At 47.9% G+C, this 12471-nt stretch overlaps 1 protein-coding gene across 1 annotated transcript in view; it reads right to left on the bottom strand.

Annotated features, from left to right (window-relative positions):
- Window positions 1-12471, bottom strand: part of LOC119381619 (vascular endothelial growth factor receptor 1) — a 53157-nt gene that overhangs the window by 28465 nt on the left and 12221 nt on the right. The gene's annotated exons all lie outside the window — the stretch shown is intronic.

Raw genomic sequence — 12471 nt, 5'->3', positions numbered from 1 at the left:
AGAGGATACGGTCACCGTAATTTGACACCTGTAGCAATCGCAACGCTGCACAGATTTAAGCGAGGTAGGCCAAGATCGCTGGACGTCACCTCCCCTTGCCCTCTTGAGACGATAGCAAATAGCTCGGGGATCGTTTCGGGAGGCAATACGACTGGCTTGATCATAACATATACGAACCGGAGGCCTTGGCGACGCGCAGTATTCCACAGCCATTGGCTGTAAAGACCAATGGTGGAAGTCGGAATCGGCCCCTCCCGCCTCCGAGGCTCCCCGCCATTTCACGACCACTCTCGCATGCCCGTCTCTCTACGCGTCGTTCGAGGGCAAAACAATTTACTTCCAGAACGTTAGCCTCGTTCTCGTGAGACGCGAGACGAGGCGCACATTCATTGAGCCACGCTGACCTTTTGCTTGGATAGCTCGGCTTCAGTGAAGGTGACTACTTACAGAAACAAAATTATGGGAAGAAAGCACATGATATACATATGCTCTAGGAACGAAAATCGGTGAATCATAGTGTTTTCGGACGTAGTGCGATGCAGTGAAGGAAAAAGAAATCAAAAATCGAAGGATCCGACCAGCTTTATCGAGAAACACGCGCGGTGATATTTCTGCCAGCGGGAGCTATCTTTAGGCACTCCTCTTCCTCGCGATATTCTTTTGCTTTCTCCTCGTCTGTAGCGCACAGCTTTGAGCACATGCTAGACGTTGACGAACTTCCCACTCTCTTTTTTTCTTTATCACTGCCCGAAATAACTGTACGGAACGACCAGTCTGCGTTATCCAAAGTTCCACTTTCTCTTGGTGCTGTTTTCTTACCGCTTGCTTCGTCTTCCGCCTACCTCACTTTCCTTTTCCTTTTTTTTCTCTTTCTGCGATACGGACGACGACTTGTTTCTTGAGCCGGTGCCAGCGGCTCCTCAATTTCTAGGATGTCATTTATCAACGGCAACATCGGTCTTCCTAGCGCGTCTTTCTGACCAAGGCTTGCATCTAGAGGCGCAACGCAAGTGTGAGATGTTGGGACGACGTGGTAATTAAGTAGAAATTAGCAAGTGGACATCGCTTTCTCGTAGTGCTCAGTGGTTGTTCAGCTACTGCAACATCAGTGCAGCTGGGAAATCAAGCGATGTGCGCCTTCCTTTATTATCTTATACGTAATGTGTAAACGCGTAGCTGGCGTAGACGAATCATTTTACCTATTATCTGAGAGTTTTACGTCCTCATGTAAGTTTTCTCTTTTTTTTTGTCATACAGAAGAACACGTGCCTGAACGTCTGTAATTGACTATGCTGCGGCAAAGCCAACGGCAACACTGTGCTTGCAGAAAACGTTGATGAACATGTTCCGCAGAGTGGTAACTCTCGCAGAAACGTCATTACGAAGGTGACCTTGTGTTTTGTGTTTCTGGCACAGCTCCTGCGCTGTTGGGAAGGTGACAGAACCTCCCTAGGGTTTTATTTATTTATTTATTTATTTATTTATTTATTTATTTATTTATTTATTTATTTATTTATTTATTTATTTATTTATTTATTACGAGCAGCAACACTGTCATCGAGGGAAGACCGCTCGACGCTTCGCGAGAGTACGCACTGTACCACTCCGCCGAATTTCCCCAACTTCTGCCGATTGAGCACGGAACCAAGCGACAGGAAGTCATCTCTTGCAATGCCTTAATATGCAGCACTCGTCGTCGCTACAAGTGTTCGCAATTTCGATAAGGCCATGCTTCATTTCCCGTTATCACTGTCCCCTTAATATGCCCCCGGTAATATGTCCCCGGTAATTTTTATCGCCCACTTATTGTCGCTTAGCTTAGTAGTGCAGTGTCTGCTGATAACACCGAACGTTAATAAACACTGCGTTTGTGTGTGCGCGTCATGGGTCGGGCCGATGAGCACTTCGTTATCAATGAATTCGCAGCCGGCACGCCCTTCGAATTGTTGCACCGTCGAGAGGCTTTATTAAACTTTTTACGTGGCAGCGGCCTGTTGGGGAGACTATGATACTCGCGTTCCTTTTCTTTCTTTTTTTTATTTTGCACGGACAATAAAACGATTTCGTGCTTCGTTTAATTGTCTCTGATAGAGAGACAGAGGGGGGGGGGCGATCTCACTCGTATCTCTCCCTCTCTCTTGAGAGAGATACAAATGAGGCACAACATAATTTTAGTTCCCATTACTGTCGTTTTCAGCATGCAACTAATTCTTGGACCCCGTGTGTTGTATGCCAGACCCATTCGAGAGCTAAGGAGTAGCCGGCGCCTTCTTCATGCGCCAACATCTCCTTATATCGGAGCTGCGACCGTCGTTGCACACACAACGTGACCACAGTGGCACACACAACGACCGTACGTCAGTGTGTGTGCCACTTCTGTCCTATCCAAAAAACGGCAAGAAGTGGAAGATGGAAGCTGCGATGAAAAAATCCGTAAACAGGGGGTAGGTGCTCGAGCCAACGTTTCGACAAGTGGACTTGTCTTCTTCAAGTCTGAAACTGATTTCCTTAGCTATCGTGTGTATATGCTTCGTGCCCTCTCCACCAGAAGTCCTATGTGTTTCGTCTTTTGGCTGGTTCAAATCCTCAAGAATCTCTTCATTAGGTATCAATGAAAAATTTGAAAAAAAGTTCTGCAAGGACCATGGTTGCCGTTTGTAGAACACGAAGCAAAACATATGCCTGCTAGGTGTCTAGACCTCATTTCAAAACACACAAACAAACGTAATCGCTTACAAGGTCAGCATGTGCGATTGTGTCGCGTCTGTGGGAGTAGGTGGAAGTTGTGGGTCCGTGCCAACGGTGTCATCTCATTCTATAGCACCCATGGTATGGAGTAACGTACGAGGCAACGAGGCACATGGTCATGATAACATCTCCAGTTTCTTCTTGAAGTCGACATCTCCAACCCCCCCCCCCCCCCCCCCCCCCTCTTTCCTTTTCTTGAGCGTGTCGTGGGCGCCCAGCGAATCGCCGAGTTACTAACTAATCTCTTCGTACAAGACCTGGTGGTGCCCACCAGCGTTCCTCGCATCGCAGCGTACTCTCGCATTAGACGCCGCGCATTTATCTGCCTCGAGGCCGCTCGCCCGTCATGCCGCCCTAATCAAGCCGAGTACGCGCGTCAGCTGCGATGGCGAGCGACCAAGACGCTGTTGTTGCAGCAAGCTGCTCGCCGCAGCAGCCGGCCGACCAGACAGTCGTGCGAGTGGGCAAACACTGGTTCCGCTCTCTCTCTCTCTCTCACCGCTTTCGCGAGCCCGTGGCAAGCAGAGTTCCTGCCCAGGACGACGTCCAAGGCGCTATCGGTCGTCGTCAGGCGGCAGCGAGAGAGGAAATCCCCGCCGCGCACATCCGCCGGGGAGCCGATGGCCCGCACCGCGAGGTGCCCGGAGACAGCCCGCGGCACCGCCGTGGGTGTAACTACAGTGAACTAGAAGGGAGGTTCACTGTAGGTGTAACCCTACTCGGTGTGCCGCACCGAACGCTAAACGTGGACTCGTGTATACGTTTCGACAACGCTACCATAGTATAGTATAGAGTGGTCACGCATGGCAACTTACACATCACTTATATGCAGTACAAAAAGCTTACGTAGTACGTACAATCCCTGCACAGTGCGAGTAGCACGATCCGTGCCCATGTACAGTGATTTCGGTGTATCTATACTATGCATTTACTCCGGCTCAGCCAGGATCTGGCGGCCGTGCCGTCTCCGGGTTTCCGCTCCGCCATAATTATCCGTTTTTCCAGATTATTCGCAGAGCTAAAGACATAAAGATGTTCTGTACGAGTCAACAGTGTAGTTTTTCTTTTTTTGAACAGTGTAGTTAGTCTACAGGGAAGATGGGTCAATGCGTATATGTCGGTTGTACGGATGTGTGACGTAGTTTTGAGCAGCACTCCACGAACAATAATCGCGCGATGAAATCTCCCGTGAAAGCTACGTTTCATAGGCCACGTACGCCGCTTTTTTTTTTTTTTTTTTGCTACAGGATGATCAAGGGCTTCTCTTCGACGCAAACTCACAAAGTCTTTGGCACGGTTAAGCTCGACTACTGATCACTAAGAATTAGTTGGGTTTACGAATGAAGTTATCACTGGCGTAAATCACGGGGGCAGGGGGGGGGGGGGGGGCAACATGCCATGCAAGTGTCCCCCCTTGAGATTTATCTTTCAACCGTCATACTTGAACTTCTTTTTTTAACGTCTGATAAGTTTGTAGTGTGTATCTCTTGTTGAATCCCACCCAGCTTTATAAGACTGTATGAAATTTTCAACAGCCGTTCGATCGCTTTCCGAGAAGTCTCAATAGCACAATGTAATTAGGCGAGCTGGGAAGCCATGCTCGTTTTTAAAAATTTTATTTTGAAGTATAACAAGAACGTTATATACTTAAACATACGGCATATATTTACAAAAAACAATATGGCCATCATGGAAAGATGTGTGCTCCTCGTGATTTTCCAGGATTTACGCCGCTGGAAGTTATTACCATTTTAGCATCCGGGAGCACTATCACTCTCTCTCTCTCTCTCTCTCTCTCTCACACACACACACACACACACACACACACACACACACACACACACACACACACACACACACTATAGAACTGTTAGCAAGATAATGTAAGATATAATCAATAATCAAAACATTCCTACTTTGAAGATTTTCCGCGACCCCCTCGGGCAAAGACAAGTCCACTGTAGAAGGCAAATTCGTCAGGCGCGCAGTTGCAGGGCAACAAGATACCACGGATGGCTTGCCTAACGAACATGTCCTCCTGATGTGCCATTTCGAAGCCCGCCAAGCGCCGTTTAGCAACTATAGCACCCCTAACTAGACGCACTAAAACTGTCACTCCCGAAGATTGCAACAGCTGAGCTGGCCCCGACGCCTCTGACGCAAGCGCAACGTCGCAGAGAGCGCTTTGAGGAGTGAAGGATGACCTCGTCGGAACCGGTATTGCCACGGCGGCCGAGTACACAGCGGCGACCCCTTATTCTTGATCGATGCCAATAGAAACCCGCTATTACCGAGCAGGACGCGACCGGACTCTCGCTACACGAGGAAAAACACAAAATCAGTGACTGTTTGGAACGCCCTGGAGGGCGTTCTCGCGGGTACTCCCAGGTCTTTAACAGCTCCGGAGTGGAAACAGCCAATAAAATGTAGCGCTACGAGAGCGCAGTGACGAGCATGACTATTTCGCGAATTCCGGTCGTAAAAACGGACAAAGTGTCAGGCGTATAGCTGACGTTTGCGGAGATTTCTGGAAAGTAAGTTCATCCCTTCGAATGGACGCGAAAATTGAACGTCTCGAATGCGCATTTGAAGCACTATCGATTCGAATCGAACTGGAAAACACACCACCCGATCGAATCAACGAAACGGAGGAGCGTGTTGACAAGAGTGGCAACCTTTTGGTTTTTTTTTTTTTTGTATGAATGACCTCGCAGTTCTCAAGTCCTTCCTCGGAAGGAAACGAATATACGACGTTCACACCGCACGTATTTACATCCTTCGTGAGCATAAACGACATTGCAGGATTATAAAGCAATATACTGTAACCTCGGCGTAGTGCGACATATCCCGGCGACACCTACGATGCAAGGCAGCCTGCGACATCTCTGTTTTGCCCCTTTTATCTCTGCTCGTCGTAACGTGCCACTTAAGACGAAAGCTACGATTCATTCAGCAGAGCTCTTTTCACTGGCACATCCTTAAAAAAATATCAGGAACATAAAATATGTGACCGTGACGCAGTGGATAGCGTGCCCGGCATCTGCTGTCGCGGACCAAGAGGTCGTGGGTTCGACTCTCGTGGATGGAACTTACTTTTCTTTGCCATCTGATCGTATGCATTTTTTCGACGTCATTTCCGTGACGGGAATACGTCACTGAAGTCTTGGCGGACCCCGGCATAAAACACTTTCGTGTTAAAAAAAGTTGCTGGCGTGTCAGGCTGAATATACAGGGTGTTCAAAATTAGGCTTTATGGTTTTCTTAAAATTCAGCACTGGAAAGAACGCGAAAACCACCTTTGCAGATAAGTTATGTACCCAGGGGGACACAAAGTGAGGCAATAATTATCACTGTGAGCCGCCGAATTAACTAAGATTGAATAATGAACTTTTGAATGAGTGCTGCAAGCGGGCATGTTTCCATTGAAAAGTTGGAGGCAGTCGCGTTTCTACACAGTTCCACTTGGAAGAATTTTTCTAGCATGTCTGTGCCCCGAGATATAACGCTGCAAAGTTTAATTGCGGTTTGCATGATTACGCATGCAAGACAGTGAGGATCGGCGCAATGTTCCTTCCCGATGTGACGAGCAGTCAATGCTTGCTATCGCCAGCCGGTAGCGAAAAGGTAGACGCGTTATCACCTTTGCCTATGCCTTCGACCCGTTGTCAGAATAAACGGCGCTGGCAACTGCCGCGGCGCATCAGGGAGGAGCTTTGCGCCAATGCTCACCGTCTTGCATGCGTAATCATGCAAACCGCAATTAAACTTTGCAGCGGTATATCTCGGGGCACAGACATGCTAGAAAAAGTCTTTCAAGTGGAACTGTGTAGAAACGCGACTGCCTCCAACTTTTTAATACAAACATGCCCGCTTGCTGCACTCATTAAAAAGTTCATTATTCAATCTTAGTTAATTTGGCGGCTGATAGCGATAAATATTGTCTCACTTTGTGTCCCGCTGGATGCATAACTTATTTTTAAAGGTGGTTTTCACGTTCTTCCCAGTGCTGAATTTTCAGAAAACCATAAAGGTTCACTTTGAACACCCGGTATACAGAGCAAGTGTCGCACAAGTGTGAATTGAGGTTTCAGATTAAACAAAGAGGATAAAACACGGTTGATCCCTCCGTCATAGGAATCGGAATAACACGAAAGTAAAGAGTGCCCTTACAGAAGTAACTGAATGCTTACTATACATTGATATAAGAAAGTTTGCACAATGTATATTGATGTCTGGCAGCTAATGGCGCCATTTAACGTGTATGCACCCACTTTGGCGATTGGTGGTACATCTCCATCCCGATGACTAACGTCCCTGCTAAATGATTAAATAAACCCTTGTGGTACCTGTAGTAGTTAGCGGTGAAAGCGTAATCAGAGAACTAGGTGTGATAGCCAGAAGAGCGTCGCATATTGGACGCAGAAATTGGTCGCCATCCCGCGGAATGTTAAAATGTGATTGAACACCACGGCAGGACGAGAGGGAAACGCAAAGCGCGTCGTGCCGCCCCGGTAGCCCGGCCGCGATTTTTCTAGGGGCGAGCGTGTGAGCATGGAACGCCGTGTTACAGCCAGGTGAGGCAGGCGCGCGTCGCAGAGCTATTATTGCTTTGTATTAGCGTGATGCTGAGCGAGGCCGACGCTTTTACGACGCTTGGCCAAAGGTCGCCTCCTCGCGGTGTGCTAAGGCATTGGCAAAATTTAACTTCTATTGAAAACTCGCCGAATGGGGTGGACGCGTAACGCGTTGCAGGTGCTAGTCGCGGAGGCAATGACGAATTACTTTACCTGACCACTCCCAGAGGTCAACACTAGCTAGCCGAACGGGTGGGTGGTGGATATAAAAGGCGCGTTCATAAAGCTTCCCGAGTCTGTGATCGTGGCGCAGTGGATAGCGTGCCCGGCATCTGCTCTTGCGGACCGAGCGGTCGTGGGTTCGATGCCCGTTGACGGTACCTTTTTTTCTTTGCCATCTGATTGTGTATATTTTTTCGACGTCATTTCCGTGACGGAAATACGTCACTGAAGTCTTGGTGGACCCCAGCATAAAACACTTTCGTGTTAAAAAAAACTCCTTTGGATTAAAGAGACTTGAAAAGACGTGGATATATACATGGCGCTCAGAAAAATAAGGCCGAGGCTCCGCGCTGAGCTGACATCTGCCCGTCAGGCAAGCGTAAACGATAGCCGGTCGGGCTGAGCAGGTTCCGGGTCGAGCTGTGGCAACGCGCCAGCCCGACTATAGGGTTCGCTCATGCCGACTCGCATGGCAGAGTTCGTGTGAACGCAGTCCTGTCACATCGACCGTTCACATTAAACCAGCAAGAAGTAGTGATTCTGTTCGTGTTACTCTGTACGACGCAGGCTGCCGTTGAAAGCTCGGCCCTTCAGAAACAACTCAACGTGCAGCAACTTCAGCTTCTGCATAGCTTAGCCTTGCAGGCTCTACTGAATTAAACATTGCGTTTATCAAATAAACTGCATACTGCAACTGCCAAACATGCGCCCCGGTTTCTCTCTTGTTTTATTCTTTTCTTTTTGCAAATCCATCTCCTGTAAGCATTTCACACATACACTATATTAAATGGTTGGGTCGAGTTGCCTAAGCACTGAATTGAACACACCTTGAGGCGCTCGCATCAGTTCCAACAACGCGGCACTATTATGTCGTCGCGAAGCACACGTAAATGGAAAGCGTCTCAGCATTCGTGACGTCGAGCATAAGCACAGTTAAGTTTGGTTGGTATCGACAGCCCCTCGATGACCCGAGTGCACGCTGGCAACGCGAAGGAAGAGCCAGAGTCTGGTTGAAGGCAGCGTTTATTCACGACGACCGTCCGCCCGGGCTGCGCCCAGCGAGCTCTCCGTTCTGTCTTCCAGCCACGCATTCCCGCTCAGTTTAAAAACAATCATACAAACAATGTACGTTCCCCCTCTCCTTGCTCTCAGCTAGGAGAAAAGGAATCCGCGCGACGCTCTCCTTCGGCAGAACCGCCCGTGTTGGCCATTACTGCTGACGGACGTAACCCGCTATCCCACTTCGGACACCGCTTCTGCCCTTCTGTCGCTGCGGCCACATGGCCTGGACCGCGGCGCCCGCATGACCACACTGAGAATCCGCTGCGGTGGTTCGCTTCCCTGACACAAACTCTCCAGGCAATAATTCAGGGAAACCCGCCACAGCTCTCGAGCCATTTCTCCTGACGACCCACTGTGGCGTCGGCGCCACGGATACGCATCCTCTGCGACCCAGCAGCTCGAACGCATAGCGAGCCCACTCACACATTCTGAGGCGCTCACACACTGATACTGACCCAAACGCGTTCCAATTTCCTTTTGTTGATGGCGTACACACTCGCGTCGGTAGTATATAACAGCAGCTATGGCGCCGTAATCCTGACCTCGAGGTCGCTCGGTCCCGGCCTCAGTGGCCTCATTTAGAAGATAAAAAGCAAAAAAAAAAAAAGACTCGTCTATTTAGATATTTAGATTTCGGTGCACGTTAAATGTGACCAGATGGTCAAAATGAACCCTGAATCCCCCGCTTCTCGGCGTGGCTCAACGTGGTTTTGTCACATAAGACTTGGCAATTTAATTTAACCATCGCTGCTGTAAACTGTTTCAAGTAAACCGCGTTTTGCTGAAAGACGCTCAATGGCTGAGTATATCTTAATTAATCACAGTGCCTCCACACGGAGGTCACAGTTCCAGAAAGTTGAAAGCAAGCCTCTGTTAAGTGAGCCTACTTATGCAACATCACGATGCAGGCGAAAGTGTTCCCATGCTATGGGGAGCGTTTTCCGGTTAGCTTTATAATCGCAAAGGGAGTAATAAAAAAAAGAGGAGAAACGTCGCTTGGCCGAGTCTACTTTTTTCTTACTTTTATTTGTGGACATCGGCGAGGCGGAATCTGCAGATGGGCCATTAAATACTGCCTCTTCCGAGTGCGGCGGCAAAATGTACTCCATGAAAGAGCCTTGCTCGCTTAGCCCACATTAGCAAGGAAATTCCTTTCCTCATACACCTACGCCAAGGATACTCCTGCAGAGCGCGTGTTGATGCAGACCTCCTAGTCCATGATATTAAAAGTTTTGCTAATGGTTTAAGAATTTTACAACCGTAAGCAATTAATCAAACGCTCAATACCGGAGCTTAGGGAACCATAGACGCATCAAAGGGAAACAAAATTATCTGTTACAGAAAAGTTAAAGCAATTTTCTGCGGTCGAATCGCGTCGCGTCACACTTCTTCATTAGATACGAGCCACAAACGTTTCTTTTTCCAAGAAATTATTTGAAATGTGTGAGCTAAATTTGGTAGGTGGCAGGCGGTCAACAGGCGTCAGCAGGCACAGGGCCACACTGTGGTTGGATCACCAAGTACAAAGCGCATGAGAGCTTTCGGTAAATCAAGAGACGTCTGTCCATGCTAGAGTCCTCACGATGGAAGTTGCGTCCTACAAAGGAGTTGTCGGCCGAGATTGGGGTCCCAGGACTACATACGCTGCTTTCATTTACTTGTTGTTTTACCTCCAGTATAATGTTATTTGAGTTGCGCTAGCGTGGTATACTGCATTGATGTACAAAACACTTCTGCAGACACACATTTGAGCTTCTGTGTTTCGCCTTATGTTTGTTGTCTGCAAAAGTGTATACCTCGGCGAGAGTGTATGTGAAATGTGTCGTTTTATGTCGTTTTGAAGTACACAACGTTATATTTAATGCAATGAGTAAGCACGCAGCCAGTAGGAATTACAGCGTAACGAAGGGGCACGCATTTTCAACGTGGAGAATAACTAAGCACGTTGTATAAGCGCGGCAGTTAAGCCTCAAAGCAGACCCAATGCTTGCACTCGCACGTGGTATACGCACAAGAACAGACTGTTTCATCAAAGTGTCCTTAAAAGCGCAGTTGTATATTCTATTCTATATAAGCCTTCTTCTGCGACGTTGCGTTTTGCCTCCAACTTGTTGAGCGCGTTGCCATGCAAGCGCTACTGCGCTTCTTGCGATCGACTGGACTTTCTGAACGATTGTAACCAGAAGGCCCTTCCTGTGTGTGTTGTTGTTTTTTATCCTCTGTGTGTGTGTATGTGCGTTTCTTCCCCCCCTCTCTCTCTCTCTCTCTCTACACCCCCTTACTTGCCCGCATTTCCCCACCCCAGTGCTGGGTAGCAAACCACATGCTAATATCTGGTTAACCTCCCGGCCTTCCTTTTTTCATCTCTCTCTGTCTCTATTCTATATAAGAAAGACTAAACTCTAAGGGGCTGCATGAAGTTATTTCCGCATGGGCTACTATCACCTGCCGCGTGCGTCTTACGGGCTACCCGTCGTGATTGAATACACAAAGATTTTCATATTGATAGTATGTTTCACAGAAACGTAATGTTCAGAAACGTTAAACATTCAGCTGTATAAGGTGTACGTAGTCCAAACGTCGTCAATTAACAACCGAAGTGTTTAAGTATTGGTCAAATGCAACTAGACAGTTTATAAGACACGTGTGAATATCCCAGGGTTTTGTTGCGTCGTGAGTGACGTGGCTACATAACTGGGCTGCACTGTTGCAAGGAACGTGTCAGAGCGGATGTTTCCTCAACCGGAAATGCGCACTCGACAACAACGGTTTCGTCTAGGAGCGTGCTTCCGGCGGAACAACAAGACCATCCCCTCTTCCGGGCTGTTGAGAAAGAAGACACCCCTCGTGACCTGCGCATGCGCGCTAGACTGTAGGAAAAGTTTTCCTACCACGAGTGGAATAAGGAGGGCGACGAAGAAGTTTTTATTTTTCATCCTGCACTTCCTATCACCGGCATCGCTCAACTGAGGACACATAGGGTAGGTGTAGCCGCTCCCGTAGGTGTTCCTGAAAAACAAAGGTGTCTCCTTCTGTGTAGAGGGTTTGACCTGAGATCGATGTCACCGACAAGCAGGAACATCCCACCTCTGTGTTGTTCTCATTTCTTGCCTAAGAAGAATACAGGAAGCGCGCACCTGTAGCATGGCGGACCCGCTTGAGAAACGTCCAGTTAACTACGATTACGATCGATTAAGGAACTTAACCAAAATTATTTGTCAGTTCTGATTCACTGTGCATCCGGCAAATAACATAAACCGATCCTTTTCCTTTGTTTTTGCGAACGTGCTGTATAAGTAAGGGTCTTCTAAGTTGGACTGAAGATAATAAAAGAATATGATGATAAACCGACTTTTATTGACTGTTATCGAAAAACAGAAACGGCTTATGGGAAGAGCGATCGGGTCCGAAGTCCACAACACCGTTGGCATAAAGCGCTGCCTATGCTCATTTGACCTCGAGAAACAAGGTATGATAGCATGAAATACAAAATTAAGTAAAATGGCGCGAACGAATAAAAACAAATGAAAAGAAAAGTGAGGTGATAAACCAACATGCACTGTGCTGCGCCTTCTAATCTCCCACGCAAAGTCCGCGTGACGCCAAAGATTGGAGTTACGCTTTTAAGCCTTCATAAGCTCAGAACATTGCGTAGCAGCGTTACAGGATTCTCTCCTCCGACAACGGGCAATTATTCAGCCGAAAGCTCTTGTTCTAGACACACAATGCCAGACGTTTCGGATAAGACTGTAAGAGGTTCTCTAGCGCAGGGTTTTCGGAGGAAAAAGATAATTTCTTAAATGTAGAAATAGAAAGAAAATGCAGTGCGGGCAACGCCGTCAGAAGCTGTCGCCCAATACGAAGA

Source organism: Rhipicephalus sanguineus, chromosome 2, assembly GCF_013339695.2.
Source record: "Rhipicephalus sanguineus isolate Rsan-2018 chromosome 2, BIME_Rsan_1.4, whole genome shotgun sequence".
NCBI lineage: Eukaryota > Metazoa > Arthropoda > Arachnida > Ixodida > Ixodidae > Rhipicephalus > Rhipicephalus sanguineus.
Note: the sequence above shows the minus strand (reverse complement) of the source record. Positions and strands in the feature narration are given on the sequence as shown.